The sequence below is a fragment of the Panthera pardus genome, unplaced genomic scaffold (assembly GCF_024362965.1).
Source record: "Panthera pardus isolate Hobbes unplaced genomic scaffold, ASM2436296v1 HiC_scaffold_17, whole genome shotgun sequence".
Taxonomy (NCBI): Eukaryota; Metazoa; Chordata; class Mammalia; order Carnivora; family Felidae; genus Panthera; species Panthera pardus.
The window spans coordinates 15,892,781-15,905,176 of record NW_026526732.1 but is presented as its reverse complement, the minus strand read 5'-3'; the positions used below and the strand labels follow the sequence as shown (position 1 = coordinate 15,905,176).

Genomic DNA, 12,396 nt, shown 5'->3' with positions numbered 1-12,396 from the left:
CTTTCTCTCTCTCGAAATAAATAACGAAGTAAAAACTTCTATATTTGAAGACAGAGTTCCTCCCAAATTAATGCTTCTGTCTCGTAAATCGGGACAAGACTCCTTGAGTATTTATGTGGGGGCCTATTCTCTGTCCCGCTGTCATGCTGATAAAGCTAAAAATTAAGGTATTAATAGCATTACTAGATGTTCTCTATTAGCTAGCAGCTCTAAAAGCTATTTTGACAGGTATAACTTATGATTTATAAATTAGGTTAATGGACTCCTTTTTTACTGGAAAATGCACTTGTGTGAGATCACTTATATTTAAGTAATAATTAAGTACCAGTGGCAAGTGCAAATGCAGATTAAGAGATTCAAGCTAATATCTTCCACCCTGAATGCTTAGAGATGGTTATGCACATTTACGTTTCTCTGTAAATGCACCATGATGCTTAGCCAGACTGAACACTTCGTTTGTGTTTTTTTATGTCCAATACTTTCATTTTATTTTTAATTATTTATTAAAAGATTTATATCCAAATTCGCTAACATATAGTGTAATAATGATTCCAGGAGTAGAATTTAGTGATATTTAGTGATTCGTTACTTACATATAACACCCAGTGCTCATCCCAGCAAGTGTCCTCCTTAATGCCCCTTGCCCAATCAACCCATCCCCCCACCCACAACCCCTCCAACAACCCTCATTTAAGAGTCTCTTCTATTTTGCCCCCCTCCCTGTTTTTATATTATTTTTGCTTCCCTTCCCTTATGTCCATCTGTTTTGTATCTGAAATTCCACATATGAGTGAAGTCACATGATATTTGTCTTTCTCTGACTAATTTCGCTTCATAGTTCCATCCATGTAGTTGCAAATGGCCAGATTTCCTTCTTCTTGATCACCGAGTAATATTCCATTGTGTGTGTGTGTGTGTGTGTGTGTGTGTGTGTGTGTGTGTGTACCACATCTTTATCCATTCATCAGTCAATGGACATCTGGGCTCTTTCCATACTTTGGCTATTGTCGATAGTGCTACTGTAAACATTGGGGTGCCTGGGCCCCTTTGAAATAGCACTTCTAATTAAGGCTTTTTAGAGTGCTTGCTTACATACTAGGTGAATTTTCTGAGCTCTATGTATCAGAAACAGAAGTCTGAGGGAATAAATTTGGTAGCAAAGCCAAGCAAACAGACCCCCCCCCAAAAAAAAAGAGAAGAAAAAAAGCCCCCAAACAGCTTGTAGTTGATGCTGTTTTTACAAGGCTTCGTCAATGACAAAGGTTTTTCACAATGTCTCCTTTTTAGAAACCCCTTCGGGTGGAGTCAGATCCCGAGAAGAAAGTTGGTCTATGTGTGGTGGAACTTATTAAAGAACTTTGTGAAGGGACGCCTGGGTGGTTCAGTGGCTTAAACATCCGACTTGGGCTCAGGTCTTGACCTCACAGCTTGTGAGTTCGAACCCCCTGGCGGGCTCTGTGCTGAGAGCTCAAAGCCTGGAGCCTGCTCTGGATTCTGTGTCTCCCTTTCTCTCTCTCAAAGTATAAGTAAACATTAAAAAATTAAAAAAAAAAAAAAAGAACTTTGAGAATTTTCTCTAAAGTTTATTCAGTCAGAGAGAGAGAGAGAGAGAGATCACGAGAGCGCGAGCGAGCAGGGGAGGGGCCGAGAGAACTTTTTAAAAACCAGGAAAATAAGAATCCAGAGCTGCCATTTTTTACGTCAAGGTGTTGTCTTTCTTAGAATAAGTTTCTTCATGCAGTCCAAACCAGTCTAGATTTATCTAGAGAAAGGAAGCATGATGGCCTTTGAATACAGACACTGTAGGGGGAGGGGCGTCCCAGATGCCACTTCCCTTCTCCACGTTTTATTACTAGGCTGGTGTCCCGATTATTTGGAACAAAAGCCAAGGGATGCGTAACTTTCTGACACGTGTGTTGGGTAACCTGGGACTGTGATTCTTTATTCTTTGAGTAAGAGGATGACTAGTATGTTTGCAGCTTGTGTCAATTTTGTTTTTATTTTGTTTTGTTTTAATATCCTTTTCCTCGTCCAGAAGGCAGGGCCGGGGAAGAGGCATCTGAGCAATATTGTCTGGAAGCTTACTGTTGACAGAAGAAACGTACTGACCAATATAACTCTGCTCTTTTTTTTTCCATTTATTATTATTTGTTTTATTTTTTTAATTTGTATTTAATTTATTTTTTTTAACATATATCCAAGTTAGTTAGCATATAGTGCAACAGGGATTTCAGGAATAGATTCCTTAATGCCCCTCTCCCATTTAGCCCATCCCCCCTCGCTCAACCCCCTCCAGCAACCCTCTGTTTTTTCTCCATATTTAAGAGTTCTTATGTTTTTGTCCCCCTCCCTGTTTTTATAAATTTGTTTTTACATTTATTTATTTTTGAGAGACACAGCACAAGTGGGGGAGGGGCAGAGAAAGAGGGAGACACAGAATCTGAAACAGGCTCCAGGCTCCGAGCTGTCCGCACAGAGCCCGACTCGGGGCTGGAACTCACAAACCGTGAGATCATGACCTGAGCCGAAGTGAGACGCTTAACCAACTGAGTCACACAGGTGCCCCCCCCCCGCCTTTTTATATTATTTTTGCTTTCCTTTCCTTATTATAACTGTTCTTAGAATAGTCACTATTTCTGTATAGAAAAAAAAATATTTTAGTGCCTCTGCATGCTTAGAGGACCTAGTATTATGGTGTTCCTTCTGTTCCTTCTCAGCGAGTTCAGGTTGCTTGATCAGGGCCATTCGGGCGACAGGAACACCGAGGAGGCCAAGGTGCCGTCTTGGCTGAGCGCCCCACGAAGGGGCTGGGTAAGAGATCCTTCCAGCATGACCCTGCTGCACCAGCTGGACGCCATGATGAGCCGAGTTTAGGCCGGCCGGCCGGACATGAAGCAAGGCCTGCTGCCATCTTTTCTTCCACCCCGGCCCTCCCCTAACCTCACCTCCCCCCTGCCCCCACTCTTCTTCATACTGGGGGGTGTGCCCGGTGGAAAACCTCCAGCCAAGCCGACTGATCCCTGGCACGAGGGCCTCCAGCGTTTAGTCAGGATGCCTCACTGCCTTTGTATCAAATGCTGCCTTCCGTTCCTCTTGCCTCCAGAGTGACTCCCAACTTCTCCCGCCTCCCACCCCCCCCCCCCCCCAACTTACCTGCACAGAAACTCCCTCCCTGTGCTTGTAAACTAACCTGCTACAAACTCACCTGCATTCTGATTTGTTTTCCTTTTGAGAGCTGTTTCCCCGTTGTGGCAAACGACCCAACCCGGGGTCCCCGTTCACCAGTGGTCAGTCTCCTGTGGTCAGCATCTGCCTCCGGGGACAGCGGCTGCCTGTGTGAACCCCCTGAGGACCTGTAGAAACTCCTCTAACAGCTGGGTACCATTCCCTGGGGTTCTGATTTCATTGGGCCGGGGTGGGGCCACGGCAGCTTTGCAAAGCGTTAGTCCCATTTTCTAGGCTCTGGATGAGAAATGTGCTCAGAGGACTCACGGCTAAAAAGGAGGCCCAGCTGGGATTCCCTCCCCAACTGTCTCACTGGAAAGCACGCCCTTTTGTTTCCCGTGCCCTCCTCTGCCACTGGGTCTGCAGAAGCTTTGTAGCATTTTTACCAGTTAAGGGCATGGTCCTGCCATCACCTGCCTTTTATGAATGTGTGGGCCTCGGCAGTCTTTGTTTGACTCTGACCTGACTTAACATAAACACTGGCTGTGCTCTGGCCGCAGGACCGCTCACGTCACTTTTATTTTGGTCTGCAGCAGGCCATCTGAATTCCGGGGAGCACAGAGCTGAGCACACACGTCCGAGAAATCCATGTCAGTTTATCATTTTGATTCTGCTCTTAACCAGCTACAAAACCCTAAATGGATTCTCCAAAATGGCGTCTTCAAGTCCATTATCAGAGCTAAATGTTTAATAACTTTATTAAATAATCCATGCCATGGTGTATAGGAAACTCTCTTTAGTTTTTTGTTTGTTTCGTTTTGTTTTGTTTTTAACATGGAAGGGGGCATTTCTGGAAGTCTGGAGGGCTTAGCATAGCTCTCCCGTCCCCCACTCCTCCTTCCTTGCGGAGTGCCTTTCCTAAAAGCCGCAGACTGGAGAGGTTCTGGCAGTGCCCCTGCGTGGCAGGTTTCAGAAAGAAGCAGATGTGAGGCAGACATTTAATCAATCGAAAAGCGGTTTAGAATTCAGCCTGGGAGGCTAGAGATTCGCTTTTCAGCAAACACAGCACGGCACTCTGGAAAACTCTGTGTTGCTTTTCTCGTCTGTAGCACGTTTTTCTCCGCAATTAGGCTAGAAATATTTGGAGTAGAACATTGTGGAATAGCAGTTGTTGGTTCTTTGCTAAATCACATTACCTTAGATGGGCCATCTTTACAAGTTAAGTTCATTCTCCTGAAAACAAGACCAGCAGTCCTGCTTGTTCGTTTCCTTTTTTCACATCACAGGGCCCACAGACTTAGAACTGAAGTAGCAACACAGCGATCAGTACATTCACTCGGTGATCAATAAATTCACTCTCCCTGGATTTTTTTTTTTTTTAATCAGCAGTTATTTTAAGCAATGTGGTTCAAAGGCAGTACAACCACTAAATATGCATACTGATTATGTTATTTAACTTTGATCTCAATTATCCTCCTGATTAAATACTTTTGTTGGGCAAAGCTTGTAGTAAACCTACGGTCTCATTTCCCCTTACTGTAGTCATCCACATGGTGTAGGACCTGTAAGAGGTGGTCATTTGTGCTGCCGTGGGCTGCTTAGAACAAGCAATGAAACCAATTCATCAGGATGGGAGAAGAGCTTAGAAGACACCCTCTCCGACTTTTCCATTTCTGCCTTTCTTTCTTCATGTATACAGGTGATAGCCCTCTACCACCGGACTCTCACTCAATCCCAGATGTCTATTTTAGTTTGCATAGTGGAGTTAATTGTGCCAAGTTCGGGCGCTGCACATTTTTCATAACTTACTCCCTCTCTGAAGTTTCTGATGCTCATGGCTTAGGGATACACTTTTGGTTAGAAGAAATAATCCTAGCGCCTAAAGGTTTTTGAACCTTAAAATCTATAAACTTTACTTCAGGTGATGTTGGTTTCCTCCTTTGTCAAAACTGTTTATCTCTCAGGTTAAGAAACTGTCTAGCCTTTCTAAGACATACAGTGGATTTTAGAACTTTTTGTATTATTGAATTCCTAAGCAAGGATGCGATAATGGTATTTTGCTACCTAATGCAGATCCCTTTGAGAGAGTCTTTTTTTTTTTTTTTATGTTTATTTTTGAGAGGGGAGGAGCAGAGAGAGAGGAGACACAGAATTTGAAGCAGGCTCCAAGCTCCAAGCTGTCAGTGCAGAGCCCAACGCAGGGCTCGAACCCATGAAGTGTGAGATCCTGACCTGAACCAAAGTCAGACGTTTAACTGAGCCACCCAGGCGCCCTTCCCCACCTTTGAGAGGGTCTTAACAAGAGAGTAGTTACTCGAGTATGGTGTGTAAGAATTAGGTGGGAATTGGGCTCCTGATTTCTGCAACTACATTGAACTTGATGGTACATGGATCAAAAGGAAAAGGCATTAGAACAGTCAGATGCTTCAGAGCACCAATCTTTTGCTTTTAAGGTACTCGTCTTCACTGTTCTCTTCACATTAATATTTTGCTTAATTTGCATTTGGGATCTGTAGACAACAGTGAAGTCAATATGGCAGGCAGTTGATTTCCCCCGTATATCTTGCAGGTGCAACAACTCCAAGGGGGAAAAATAACCTGTCTTAGACATTCATCCTATGTCATAACACTAGCAAATGTGCTTTAAGGATCCGTATCCTGAGATGTACAATTTGACAAGATCTGGAGAGCCTCACCCCACTCTGAGGTCCACACTCAACCAACCAATAGATGTTAGCTGCCTACTAGGGTTTAAACATGGACCTTCAGCATTGCTTAGAAGCTTAAGATGAAGGTCATTAACCTGAAAGTGTGGCTTGTTTCCTGTCCTTCACACAACAAAGTTTTCAACTGTTGGGTTGTTTAGTCTGGTCTGTTCCCCCCAAGTGGACACACCGGTCCCGCCACTTTGAATTTCTGTATTAGATGGGTTTTATCAGTGACCCAAAGGTATATAAGTAGGACCGTGTTTCCTGGTTTAGGGAAGTTGGGGGGGGGTGGGGAACAGTTTAAGCTCCCCCCTTTTCTGATTCAATGAGGCTGAGTAGTGGTTCTCAGCCAGGAGTGTTAGGATCACTACCCAGAGGGGACACGTGTTCGGTAGAGGCCGCCAGCAATACCTCCTGTCCTGTGATTCCAGCACACAGGAGGATGCTGGGGCTATCAGCGTGCCAGAATCCTTGACCTAGGACTCACATGTTTCTGTGGTTTTATTGAGCATCTCTGTTCTAATTACGACACAGATCTAAATGCTGTGGGAGCTGCCAAGTAAGCCCTTCACGTACTGGAATCCTGGTGGACCATCTTCACACAGCGAATTGCTGTAATTAATTGGTAGGTGGTACTTTTCATCCCCTCACATCCAGCAGAGATCTTATAAATTCCCTTTGTCTGAAATCAGCACCGTTGATCTCCTACCTCTACCAGATTTAGAGCTCTGTTTTCTTTCACATACTTTCCCAGAGAACCGAAGATCTTTAGTACGTTTTAAAACAACTGTAACTCCTTTTTAAAGGAGGGGAATATCCGACTGAAATGTGTGTTAAAGCATATGGTATTTACTCTGGTGTCTTTACTTAACGCGGGTTGTTAATAATTGCGGGTCTACGAGGTGGGCAGGTCATTTTAGAAAACATTACAGTGGGGCGCCTGGCTGGCTCAGTTGGTAGGGCGAGCGACTCTTGATCTTGGGGTTGTAAGTTCGAGGCCCATGTTGGGTGCAGAGATTATTTAAAAATAAAATCTTAGAAAAACTTGCAATGATTTCCTCCCTAGTGGTTCAGAATGCACACTACAGAGAGTTTTCCCAAGATCATTTGAGCCCAGCATACTTCTGAGATAATGCCTGGTACAATGACATTTGATAACGCCTGGTGTACTGAGTATTGATATTTCAAAAGCCTGATCAGTTGGAGGGACGGTGTGTTTTCTTTCCGTGAGGCTGGCGGGTAGGGAGCCCCACTGACTCTAGCGGATGGTGCCGACATGCCCACCCCCTTTTCTGGGTACTTCAGATTAACTCAGTCATGTTCAGTGTCACCAACCAGTAAGGAGATACTTTTGTTTGTTGGTTTTGTTTTGCTGAATACAGGAGTGGGAAGAAATAGCGCGGAATTAAAAGCAAGCAGAGGTTTTATTTCGAGATCGGGTGTTTCAGGGCATCTTACAACTTTAAGGTATTAAAAAATGTTTTTTAATGTTTATTTATTTTTGAGAGAGAGAGAGAGACAGAGCCCGACGCGGAGGGGCAGAGAGAGAGGGAGACACAGACTCTGAAGCAGGCTCCAGGCTCTGAGCGGTCAACACAGAGCCTGACGCGGGGCTCGAACTCATGAACCTGAGATCATGACCTGAGCGTAGTCGGTGGCTCACCTGACTGAGCCTCCCAGGTGCCCCCCAGGGCATTAGTCTTTTAAGACGTGGAATTGCCGCCTCACCTACAGCAGGGCATTTTTCAGGAGGAAAATCAAAATCATGCAGAGATCTCCTAAGGTCATTTCTCAGATAAGGACGTCTCGTTTTTATCGGTCACTAGAATCACTCTTGCCCCCGAGTATATACTGTTCTCGATTTCATGTGGTATGAAGAGCTTTTGGTGCCGCGTTTATACAATACTCTTAAACATTAGAAGCACTTCTTTTCTCTCTTTAAAGGCTTGCTAGTTTAAGGGCCTCCTTTTTTTTTGTTTTTGTTTTTTGTATCGTTTTGTGAATCGCCATGCATCTTTTCTAGATTCATGGAATACAGAATAATACAACAAACACCCGTACCCATCCATCAGCGTCAGCTGTGACCAACATGTTACCAATCTTAGTTTTGTCAGATTGTGATTTTTACGTTATATTTGCTTCTCTTAAAACAAATACAAGATCTGGTGTCTGCAGACCTGTCATTATAAACCTAATAGCTGAAGACTTTGTCAGACTTTACAGAATTGAACTTTTTGGGAATCTTAAAAAGAAAAACCTTTTTACCACTCTCGTTCTCGTACGTTTTATTTCTGCAACTCGGAGGTGGAGTGTCCTTGGGGTGGAGACAGCCTCTTAAGGCTAACTGGTTGGGAGCATGGCTGTAGGGGAAGGCCTAGAGGGATTCAAGAATCCAATCGAATTAGCTTTCAAAAACTAGGGCTGTAGCTCCTGAAAATTTTTTATAAACATGGATTACTGATGGAGTCATCAGTTTCTATATTTAGCCTTCAGCTTATTTCTAGAAATTTAAATTTTTGTTTAAAATTTTTTTCTAGTTTATTTAAAACTGAACTGTTGGCACAGAGCCCGACGCGGGGCTTGAACTCATGAACCACGAGATCATGGCCTGAGCCGAAGTCAGACGCTTAACTGACTGAATCACCCATGCCACCCCTAAGGTTTATTTTTGAGAGAGAGAGAGAGAGAGAGACACACACACACACACACACACACACACACACACACACACACACACAGGGTGAGCAGGGGAGGGGCAGAGAGAGAAGGGGACACAGAATTCGAAGCAGGCTCCAGGCTCTGAGCTGCCAGCACAGAGCCTGACGCAGGGCTTGAACCTGCCGAAAGTGAGATCATGACCTGAGCCAAATTCAGATGCTTAAGTGAGCCACCCAGGCCCTCCAATTTCTAGAAATTTTAAAATAATTTCTGAAATTCTCTTTGTGCTTGTGTTTACTAAAAGGGAGGGATGAAATGGTTTCACCATATTCAGGTATGTGCTATTTGGACAGTTTGGTTCTAGAGTGAATATAATGTTTGGAGCTATGGCTGTTGACTTGTGTGAAATAAGTCTTCAGCCATAAAGATGGTCAATTTTTTTTTCTTTTTTTTTTTTTAACCTTTATGTAAGCTCTGCCTCCAAATTGAGGCTTGAACTCATGACCTTGAGATCAAGGGTTGCATGCTCTTAACAACTGAGCCAGCCAAATGCCCCAAGATGGTCAACTTTTTAAGCGGCGTTGACAGATGGGCTCATTAATCCCCATGCAGCCATGTATACATGTGGTGGTGGGGAGGGTCCTGTACGGTCTCCTGCTCACAGCAGGATAATTGTGTTTTGCTACCTGAGGGTCAGACCCACCAGGAACAACCCCGGGCAAAAGAGCTTACATGTCTTGAGTCAGCGTTTCCTCTTGACCAAGTTTATTCCAAAGCTCTGGCCTGCTTACTAGAGGGGTGCCCTGCGTCTTGAGCTGTAACCCTGTTTTGTGTGTAAGATCGGGTATCGTGAGATACATTTTCTGTAGACACATGGCTGTGTCTAATTTTGTTGGATCCCCTTGTTTCAAAAAAAATTTTTTTTTTTTTAACGTTTATTTATTTTTGAGACAGAGAGAGACAGAGCATGAACGGGGGAGGGGCAGAGAGAGAGGGAGACACAGAATCGGAAACAGGCTCCAGGCTCTGAGCCATCTGCCCAGAGCCTGACGCGGGGCTCGAACTCATGGACCGCGAGATGGTGACCCGAGCCGAAGTCGGACGCTTAACCGACTGAGCCACCCAGGCGCCCCAGGATCCCCTTGTTTCAAATCGAATGCTGCTTCCTTCGACACCCTCCTCACTGCAAACATGAGGAAAATTTCTTAAAAGTTGGCTCTAGCGTGATAGAAAAATACTGGAGTAGATCACGGGTGGATTTGGGCAAGTGGACTGAGACACAGCGGCTTCCGACAGCTTTTCAATTGAGGAGAGCTTTCCCAAATATTACTTCATTTGAAACTCAAGACGATCTGAAAACCAAGATGGTCTTAGTCCCCATGTATATAATTTGGAGAATGAGCTCAGAGGTCAAGTTCCATAGCTAACAGGAGCCATACTGTGCCGTTTGCTGTTTCCTCCATACTTCCTGTGGTTAAAAAAACAAAACAAAACAAAACAAAACAAAACAAAACAAAAAACAACTCGGGTGTCTCTCCTCTGCTTAGACCTTTATGTCAACTGCCTTGCCCCTCTTTTCCTACCCAGACCATTAGACAGCTAGAAGGCTTACAAGCCTTTATGCTAAATGCTGTGTTGAGTGCAGAGTGTGGACCAATCCAGAAAGAACTCTTGAAACTTTCTTTTTTTAAAAAATGTTTTAATGTTTATTCATTTCTGAGAGAGAGAGAGAGAGAGAGAGACAGGCAGACAGACAGCACAAGGGGCTGGGGTTGGCAGAGATAGAGGGAGACACAGAATTCGAAGCAGGCTCCAGGCTCTGAACTGTCAGCACAGAGCCCAAAGCAGGGATCGAACCCACAAGCCATGAGATGGTGAGATCATGACCTAAGCTGAAGTCTGACGCTTAACTGACTGAGTCACCCGGGTGCCACTTGAAGCGTTCATTTTGTAGGGGGGAAGTGGGCCTGGGACAATAGTTCCCTTTATTTTATATATATATTTTAAGTTAAATTATTTATTTGGAGAGAGAGAGAGAGAGAGAGGGCACAAGTGGGGGAGGAGCAGAGAGAGGGCAAGAAGAGCGCGCAGAGCCGGATGTGGGGCTCGAACTCCCGAACCACGAGATCATGACCTGAGCCAAAATCAAGAGTCGGACGCTTGCCCGACTGAGAGACCCAGGAGCCCCATTAGATCACACTTATGACAGCAAATGGCATAATAAAAGCAGCTGCAGCTTAGGTTAGTAGTGGACTTATTAAGAACGTGTCGGGGATGCCCCAGATACTCTGTGAGGTAGATAGAAATGAATTCTTATCCCATTTTTACAGAGAAAGGGAGGTAGGAGAGGCTAAAACATGTGGCCCAAAGCCACAGATCAGACCCCGCTCTCCTAGCCACCTCCCATTTGCTGGCCTGGAAGGAACCCCACCACGTTTCAGCCTGAGACAATGAGGGGACAATTCTAAAATGCCAAAATGAGGTACTTAATCTTGCCCCAGAGAGTACCAGTACCCAGTTCTCCACTCTGCTTCTGAGCCTGCTTCTGAGCCTGCTGTGTTCTCTACACTTGAGGGAATATGGATTAGTTTGCATGACCAAACGCCTGAAATAGGACTTTACTGTTGCATTTCTGTCTTAAAGCAGTTCTGTTTTCTCATGAAATTCATGTGACTGGTAGAAATTAGAATTACAATGCTTCCCTGTAAAGCAAAATTTTCTTAGCGGCCTCTTGCCCATTCTAAAAATAAACAAACCGAAACAGAATATCCAGCGAAGGAAAAGCTCTCCCACCACCCAGTTGTAAAAATCATCATGTTACTTACATAAAGAACATAACGTAGAAACATAGAACATAGAAAAGTAGAAAAATAAGGGTGCCTGGGTGGCTCAGTTGGTTGAGCGTCCAGCTTCGGCTCAGGTCATCTCACGATAGTCCAGGATGTACTACGGTTCATGTTATGCGGTTATGATTTTTTTTTTTAATTTTTTTTAACGTTTATTTATTTTTGAGACAGAGAGACACAGAGCATGAACAGGGGAGGGTCAGAGAGAGAGGGAGACACAGAATCTGAAACAGGCTCCAGGCTCCGAGCAGTCAGCACAGAGCCCGACGCGGGGCTCGAACCCACAGACTGTGAGATCATGACCCGAGCCGAAGTCGGACGCTCAACCGACTGAGCCACCCAGGCACCCCTGTTTTACAGTATGTTCTTGTATGTATTTGTAATCATTTTATATGTATAACTGTTATGTTTGCTCTTTAAATTGAATATTACAAAATAAAGTACACCCCCATACTATTACATACACTTTGTAGGTAGTATTTTTAATGCCTGCAAGATGCACTATAACCATGCCCTAAATTTTGGATATTTAGAATTATTTCTTAAGTTAATTTTTGTAATCTTTTGCCTTCTGTCCTCATCGTGTTTTTTGCAGTGACCTTAACTGTAGGAATTAGATCCATTTAATTTAATTAAGTAAAGTGTCTCCTCTTCTGTGCCTTACTCTCTGGCCTAACGGTTTATATCATGTTTAGAGTTGGATTTGCATAGCTTTCTACTTAGATTAGTTTGAAATAAAAATGGTTACTTTTTAAAAGAAAAGCAAACCTTTCAAAACCCATAATTCTGTTGGTGTTCTGTAATTGACCTCTAAATTAGAAGGAAACTTTGAGCTTAAACATAACCCAGGCTGGCTGGTATTGTCACGATGCCTTTTTTTTTTTTTTTTAAATAAATGTTTATTCAGTTTTGAGAGAGAGTGTGTGAGCAGGGGAGGGGCAGAGAGAGAGGGGGGCACAGAAGATCTGAAGCAGGTTCTGCACTGACAGCAGCCAGCCTGATGCAGGCCTGGAACCCAC

General features: G+C 44.0%; 1 protein-coding gene across 1 annotated transcript in view; it reads left to right on the top strand.

Annotated features, from left to right (window-relative positions):
* AKAP12 (A-kinase anchoring protein 12) overlaps positions 1-12,396 on the top strand; it is a 100,476-nt gene that overhangs the window by 36,519 nt on the left and 51,561 nt on the right. The window lies entirely within an intron of this gene.